At 38.2% G+C, this 8821-nt stretch overlaps 1 long non-coding RNA gene across 4 annotated transcripts in view; it reads right to left on the bottom strand.

Moving 5' to 3' along the window:
* Positions 1-7264: 7264 nt before the first annotated feature.
* The window catches only part of LOC117199986 (uncharacterized), a 57213-nt gene continuing 55656 nt past the window's right edge, over positions 7265-8821 (bottom strand). For 2 of the 4 annotated variants that reach the window (XR_004481357.2, XR_007476453.1), the window contains exon 4: positions 7266-8484. This is a non-coding gene — a long non-coding RNA (uncharacterized LOC117199986). Of the gene's footprint in view, positions 8485-8821 lie in introns of all 4 variants that reach the window. The other 2 variants (XR_004481354.2, XR_004481356.2) reach the window with 2 other exon arrangements.

Raw genomic sequence — 8821 nt, 5'->3', positions numbered from 1 at the left:
GGCAGAAAAGCATTTGACCAAATTCAACATCCTTTCATATTAAAAACACTCAATAAACTAGGAAAAGAAGGAAGTTACCTCAACATAATAAAGTGAATATATGAAAAGACAACAGCTAACATCATATTCAAAGTGAAAATCTTAAAACTTTCCCTATAAGTCAAGGCAAGAACTCTCGCCATTTCTGTCTAATGTAGTGTTAAAAATCTTAGCCAAAGCAATTAGGCAAGAAAGAGCAATAAAAGGTATCCAAATCAGAAAGAAAAACTAAAATTGTCTCTGTTCACAGATAACATGATTTTATATAGAGAAACGCCTGAAGACTTCACATAAAAAACTGTTAGACTTAATAAAATTCATTCAAGTTGCAGAATACAAAATCAACACATAAAAATCAGTTATATTTCTGTACAGTAATAATGAACAATCCAAAAAAAATTTAGATAATAATTCTATTTATAATAACATCAAAATGAACAAAATATTTAATAATAAACTTAACCAACAAAGCAAAAGACTTGTACACTGCAAACTACAAAATATTGCTGAAAGAAAATTTTTAAAAGACACAAATAAATAAAAAGGCATTCCTTGCTTATGGATTGGAAGAATTAATGTTAAAATATCTGTACTCCCCAAAGCAATTTACTAACGCAATGCAATCCCTATCAAAATACCATGGTACCTTTTGCATAAATAGAAAAAATCCTAAAATTCATATAGAATCTCAAACCCAAATAGCCAAGAAAATTTTGAGAATAAAAAATAAAGTTGGAGGACTTAAATGTCCTGATTTCAAAACATATTACAAAGCTACAGTAATCATAACAGTATGGTACTGGCATAAAGAAAGACATAGAAACCAATAAAATAGAATAGAGAGGCCAGAAATAAACCCACATATAAATGGTCAAATAATCTTTGCCAAGGATGCTAAGACACAATGGGGAAAAATAAACTCTTCGACAAATGGTGTTGAGAAAACTGGATATCCACAAGCAAAATAATGAAGTTGGAACCTTTCCTTACACCATATACAAACATTAACTCACAGTGGATTAAAGACCTAAACATAAGGCATGAAGCTATAAAACTCCTAGAAGAAAACACAAGGGGAAATCTTCATGATATTGGACTTAGCAATAATTTCTTGGATATGAAGCCAAAAGCGCAGGCAACAAAAGCAAAAATAGACAAGAGGGATTACATCAAACTTAAAAACTTCTGCACAGTAAAGGAAAAAATCAACAGAATGAAAAGACAACCTACGGAATGAGAGAAAATATTTGCAAAGCATATATCTGATGAGGGATTATTATCCATAATATATATTTTAAAAATTCTACAACTCAACAATAAAAACCCAAACAATCCAATTAAAAAATTGGCAGAGGAACTGAATAGATACTCTCCAAAAGAAATATACAAATGGACAACAAGCTTATGAAAAGATGTTCAGCATCACTAATTATCAGGGAAGTGCCAATCAAAACCACACTCATGGGCTTCCCTGGTGGCACAGTGGTTGAGAGTCCGCCTGTCGATGCAGGGGGCACGGGTTCATGCCCCGGTCTGGGAAGATCCCACATGCTGCGGAGCGGCTGGGCCCGTGAGCCATGGCCACTGAGCCTGCGTGTCCGGAGCCTGTGCTCCGCAACGGGAGAGGCCACAACAGTGAGAGGCCCACGTACCACAAAAAGAAAAAAAAAAACACACTCATTAGGATAGCCATTTTCAAAAAATAAAAGTAAAAAGTATTGGCGAACATGTGGAGAAATTGGAACACTTGTACACAGTTGGTGGGAATGTACAATCGTATAACCACTATGGAAAAGGGTATAAGATTGCTCAAAAAATTAAAATTACCATATGCAAATTTATGGGTATATAGCCAAAAGGATTGAAAACAGAATCTCAGGGAGGTATTTACACACTGATGTTCACTTCAGCATTATTCACAATAGCTAAGAGATGGGAGTGACAAAATGTTCACCAATCAATGAATGGAATGGAAAAAAAAAGCTCTTGTATATGTTAAGTATTCATTTTGAATGCTTTTGGTACATGTAGGCATGTACATATACTTTATACAGTCTCTATCTCTCTCCATTATATGTGCATATATGTATATATATGTATATATATATATATATATATATACACACACATAAGTAGAAAAAGAAACAGAGAAAGTATATATATATGTATCTATGTGTATATATGTACCTATGTATCTATGTGTATATATGTATCTATGTGTGTATATATATATATACCTTCTCTGTTTCTTTTTCTATCTATCTATCATCTATCTATTTATCTATCTGCCTACCTATTTTTAAAAATCTTAATGGAGCAAAATTCATAAACTGACTTTGTGGAACTGATCCCTACTCCAAATAATCTTCTACTAACAGACTGGACATTTGAGTGTAGCAACTCTCTCTGCTTCTCTAGGAAGGCAAATGTCTGCATTACAGGAATCTGTTAACAGACTAATCTTATTGTTAGTAAGAGTGGATCACTTTGGCATTAGTAATTCAGTCATTCTTGCTTTCAACACTGCTTGTAGAAAAACTGACTTGACTTCTGTCTAAGTGCTGTTGAGTCAGACCTCTTAATGATTTCTTCTTTACTGCATTTCCAATGAAGTTCCACGATCATGAAATAATTTCAGCATCTTGAAAGTAGAATCAGTAAATTAAAGATGATCTCACAGAGAACTAAGATTTGCAAGGAGCTATATAATGAGGATACAGACCAGGTTATATACAATCAACAACAAAAAAAAACTTTTCTGCAATCTGCTTACTCCTTATTATGATTTGTGTCTAACTGGCCCCCTGTGGCTGTCTGAACACATGACCACAATTTGTTGACACTCCTCGCCCTGAGAAGTGGGGTCTGTGTTTCTTCCCCTTGAAACTGGCTGGGCATGTACCTGCTTTGACCAACAAAATACGATGAAAGTGACACTTACAATACTTCTGAGGCTAGGCTATAAAAGAACTTGAAGTTTCTGCCTTGTTCAAAGGGATGTCTCCTCTGAAGTATTGAGCTTAGTTTAAGGGGTCAGACAACCTGAGGTCACCATGCTATGCAGAAGCCTAAGATTCATAAAGAGGTATATGAATGCACAACTTCTAAGTTGATCATTTAAGATTGAGCCCAACCTTTAAGTCATCTCAATTCACACAGCAGACATGGAGAAGGGGTCAGTTAGTAGCCAACACTCATAGCAATATACTACCTGGTCATTCGTTTGTGTAACATTTGAAAAGGTAAAATATAATCAATTCAGTTGGTAAAAAACAAACAAACAAGAGCTTATATTATGTACCAGATATTGTATTGGGCCATTCTTTTTCTCAGAGAAGGACCCCAAATTTGTGAGAACTTCAACCTCACAAAACCTGGATTCACCCTATCCACAAGCCATTGTTGATCAGAGAGTTCACACACATTCTCCCTGGGGCTGAGAACAATTAACAACTGTAATCAAAGTTCAGATAATTGAAGCAGAGAGATGGAAGCCCACCTCCTCTCATTACAAAGTGAGGAAATTGGCTCTCTGATCTTCGCAAAATCATAAAGTTACTTTAAAATACATTCATTTGTTCACTCATTTATTCATTCCATATGCATACACTGAGCAGCAGCTATAAGCCAGGTATAAGCTGTTTCATCTGAGTTAGGCCTTTCTCTAGCTGGCTCCTGTTCAGTTTCTAAACTTGGGTGGATGGGGGGACATTTGGATTCAGAGAATAAAGAGGGCAGCTACATCTCTACCCCGTGGAGCATCTGGAAAGCAATTAGACTTTAATATGCAAACACTTCACCACCACCAGCCTCACACTTTAACCTGATCAGAGGCATTTCTGGGTGATAGGTAATCTGTGAACTTCTGAGAACTGCACTGTCTTAATTCACTTCTCATACATCTATTTATTAGAAAGTGTCTATTAGAATTGTTGTCCTAAAAGATGGTATAAAAATAGAAGGATCTTACAAAGCTGGCAAAGGAAACAGAGATAAATGGTGGGGTCTTGAGCATAGAGAAGTGATACTCAATACATTTGGATGTCATGAAAAAGAAGACAAAATGAGAAAAATAAAAATCAGAACATTTGGCTCTATCCATGTGCCTCACTTTAAAATATTTTTTAAAAAATTAATAGTATTTGGATGTATTTAAATGTTGATTGTACATATTACAGCTCTCAACGCAAGGCTCTCCTGGTACTCTATTTTACTCTCAACAGCTTTGAACTACAGAGATGATCAGGAATGAATACTTAAAGTTGACTTGATTAACAAAGTAAGAATGTCAATTTTTACTCTGCTTACAACGTATTGAGATTATAATTACTTTTAACCTTTTCTTATTTGTATTTAAAATGTTTCATACTTATTGTACTTATTCCCACATGTTCCTTTCACTCTCAGTTTTGAGAAAAAAATTGAGAAGAAACTTTTTTCCTAAATACTCTACGTTTCTTTGGTTAAAGAGCAGTGAGTGAAACTGTTTGATTATTGTAAAACAAGCAGTTTCAGGGCATATCGAGTGGACTGATACCCAGAAAATGTCATTAAGCTGTGATCAAGGAAAGAAGATGAGACGATGGATTCCAGTGAACTCAATCACTGTTTGCAGCCTAACTCTGGGCAAGTCAACATACTGATAAGAGGACACGACAATGTCAAGGACTGATGAAATACCCAGAGACATGCAGGGTCATCCATTATCTAATTATGCCATTTTGGAAGTGATTTAAGCAAAAATATTATTCTGGGGTGAAGACAGAATAGGGGAACTAACATTTATTTAGCATCTACCGTGTGCCAGGTATTTTACATATGTTATTTCATTTGATCCTCAAAACAGGTCTTTAAAGTGGGTATTACAACCTCATTTTATATATAAGGGAACAAACTCTAAGACCAGTAAATAGCCCTTCTAACTGAGCAGAACTAAGTAAGGGGAGGAGCAGTGTTTCAAACCAGATTTTTATTACTACAGAGTTATTGTCTTTATAAAATGTTGCCATTTAAAAAACAAATAGAGATAATATGGGAGTTAAAGATATCTATGAGCACTGTATAAACATTTATAATGTATATTTTTCTCAGTTTTTATTGAAATACTAGAATTCTTGACTATTAAATTTTCACTTTCAAACCTTCAAGTTTGAGACCTTTGATACTGAAGTGAGAGCTTTGAAGATTTGCGCAAAACTTACATGAAGTCTCTTAATTGAACTTCAGAGGAGGTCGTCTGCGTGAATGGGAAGGTAGACAGGTTGATTTTCAGGAAAGATGGGGTGGACTAAAGACTGATGGTTTAATAAACTTGAGGAGCATTGCTGCAAGCTGGTGAGAAGGAAAGCAAATGGAAGGTTGCGTGAAGTAAAAATGGGGTGTGAGGGAGGCATAGATAAACTAATCTAGAGACCTAGACCCAGCCCAGAGGCTGAGTCAATATCAGGTGGAGGCGGGGGGAAGGAAGAAGTAGTGTAGTCAATGGGACATGAATATCTACCTTTTCACCTGCCATACAATGTTAACCACCATATCCCTGAGGTTCCTACCAACGCCCAGTACCCTGCCCTAGATGGGGGAAGCTTAGGGGGTCCCAGGTGCAAATGCAGCAGCATGCTCAAAGGTGGAGCGGCAGCCCACGCCTTCTCTGAAGGGGGGCACACATTTTCTGGTCCATGACGCTCATCTACACATGAAAACCAGGGAGATGAGAATCATCAGACACCCCAGAGCTCCATCTCCCGACTCCCCCAAAATATCTTTCTCAGACAGAAGGAGGATGACAGAATGACTAAGACACAGATGGCTCTTGTTTTTCTTTACCTACTCTACCTCCATGCCTAGGGAAACGCAGTCTGTATCCTGAATCTTAAGGTAGTAACAGAGATTTGCACCCTTCTCCCCAGAAGGAAGGGTTACTTTGGCTACCCCTTGACTTCTCTTGGGGATCCTGAGAGATAGGAGAGTTTGGTGGACAATAGCCCACCCCCTGCAATATTTTATGACTCCAGTTTTATCTGTGGCAGTTGAGAAGGACTCCAGAGGACTTGTCTGCTTCTATATGCAGCCTTGCTCCACAAGCCTAGGAGTTTAGTCAGCATTTGGAGAAGATATATATTCTCTGATACCCTCCCCACAGATTAGGATTTGACCAACCGGTGAGTTGGCAGAAAGTTCCAAATAGACATAGGCTAGTGCCGTATTGTTCAGGATTTGGAGAGTAAAGATTTCCCCCAAGCTTAAAGTTAGGGCTGGCAGGAAGAATGCAAAAATGCAAATTACAGACTCCTAGCCCAATGGAGCCTGTCTAATAAAAAATGCATTCATTATTGATTTACCTTAAGGGGATAAAAAATACAATATGCAATAAATCTCCTTTGCCATTCTAGGCATCAAAAATTTTAAATGGCCACCTGGGGGAAGCTTTAAAAATGAACAATGCCACAGTAAAGAAGGTTTCCAGATCATTCCATGCTTTCGCTATATGTTGAACTAAGTAACCAAACGTCTTAGGAAGACTCTAAAGGTGTCAGAAATACAGATGAGCCTAATCCAACATTGTTTTAAGTAAAGGCCTCAAATGACTTATATTCCAATGACCAAGGAAAAGAAATTGTCTGCTTTCTCTAAGAACAGTCCAAGCAGGGCCCCCACTAGCCTGCATAATGGCTTTGAGTGAATTAGACAATGATGGCTTCTCTGGGTGGAGGCTGCCCATGTAGCAGCTGGGGCGGGGAGCAAAAGCTGATCAAAAGCTCCTCATTACCTTGGCCTCAGCACACACCTGATCAGCTGTATGCAGCAGCTCTGGTTAGGTTAAAATAAAAAAAAAAACCCTATTCTTCAGTGGGGTGAAACCTAGGTTGGGAGTCTCAAGAAACATGTATAATTTGCCCACGAAGAAGTCTCTCTTAGTCCCATAGAAGGCTTCATCAGGACCAGCCTTGGACATATTACTTAAATACTCTCTCATACTGACATTCAAGAATGCTTTTTTAAGAATGTTTTAAAACTAAAAGATTGGGCTTCCCTGGTGGCGCAGTGGTTGAGAGTCCACCTGCCAATGCAAGGGACACGGGTTCGTGCCCCGGTCTGGCAGGATCCCACATGCCGTGGAGCGGCTGGGCCTGTGAGCCATGGCTGCTGAGCCTGCGCGCGTCCGGAGCCTGTGCTCTGCAATGGGAGAGGCCACAATGGTGAGAGGCCCGCGTACCGCAAAAAACAAACAAACAAAAAAAACTAAAATATTTATCCCAGTGCACCCAGGGGGAAAGTAAGGACTGGTGCATAGATTTATAGGCTTCTGACCAATGATTCACTTACCTCTCAACAAAGACTTCACAAGATGGAATTTGTATTCATTCAGGTAATTTACTTTGTTTTCAAAGACAAGTGGGACTCCTTTGAAGGAGGCTGTCACACAGATTTTATGTTTCAGATGTGTCTCCTTTGTTCATGTGTTTGCAAAATGCCGGTGAGGATGTAGCTCTCCCTCCATCTGGAACTTCAAGGAGAACACAAGAAACAGCTGAATGTGCAAAGAGAAAATTGATTTTAAAGGCAAAATGAGTAGGTGTGTAGCTAATGTTTTAATAGTTCTTTGAGGGAATTTTCTGTCCCTACAAATTACATATACTCACTGTAAAACATTCAAACAATTGAATATTTGAGTCCCCTTCACTATTTTCCAAATGCTACAGCTCTCACCAGAGGCAACCATGGTTACTAATTGATTATTTCTAGAGATTTTTCAAAGAAATTATATACACGCACATATCTATACATACATGTCTTTAGATATCATTTTAAAGTAAACTTTTTTAAATATACAGAAGTATGCATGTCATAATTTTACAGCTTAATGAATTGTCACAAAAATGCAATATAACCACTACCCAAGTCAAGAAATAGAACATTATCAGCACCTCAGAGGCCCCCTACATATCAATCTACATACAGCTTTTGTATATAAATGCAACATAAGATATACATTTTCTGCCGTTTACTTTTTCCTCTTAAGAATGTTGTTATGCCAAGAACATATATTCTTGTTACACTATCATATAATATTCCTTAGTATGGGCTTCATATAAGTTATTTAACATTACCCTATTAATAGACATTTAGTTTATTAAAATGATCTTGTATAACATTTTAAGCTCAGAAGTTTCAACTCTTTGTTTTACCAAAATAAAAGTCACCCTTTTGGAGCTTTATTTTACCAAAAATAATTGCTAACATAAGACTGCAATAATCCACATGTTGAAAAAGGCCTTCCAGGGGCCATCCAGATCTTCTGAGTGATCTGTGCAGATATTATTCAGTGAGGGGGCAAGCAGATCGTCTTGACTTCTTGTACCTCCATTTCTCACACAGGGGCAGGTAAGACTTGCCAGGCATGGAGAATAGCTAGTGCTGTAGTCTGAATCCTAGAGACAGCATTTTCTGGGGGAAAAAAAAAAGACTCTTGGTTTGTCACATTTGCCAATTTCATGAGTTCAATACTCCCTCAAGACTATTCTCAAGGGCTTCCCTGGTGGCGCAGTGGTTGAGAGTCTGCCTGCCGATGCGGGGGACACGGGTTCATACCCCGGTCTGGGAGGATCCCATGTTCCGCGGAGCGACTGGGCACGTGAGCCATGGCCACTGAGCCTGCGCGACTGGAGCCTGTGCTCCGCAACGGGAGAGGCCACAGCAGTGACAGGCCCACGTACCGCAAAAAAAAAAAAAGACTAATTTCAAGTGACCAACTTGACCTCACTGAACACAGTGTTGGGAAAAG

Source organism: Orcinus orca, chromosome 3 (genome assembly GCF_937001465.1).
Source record: "Orcinus orca chromosome 3, mOrcOrc1.1, whole genome shotgun sequence".
In the NCBI taxonomy this organism is placed as follows: domain Eukaryota; kingdom Metazoa; phylum Chordata; class Mammalia; order Artiodactyla; family Delphinidae; genus Orcinus; species Orcinus orca.
This window is presented reverse-complemented; position numbering and strand designations above follow the sequence as displayed.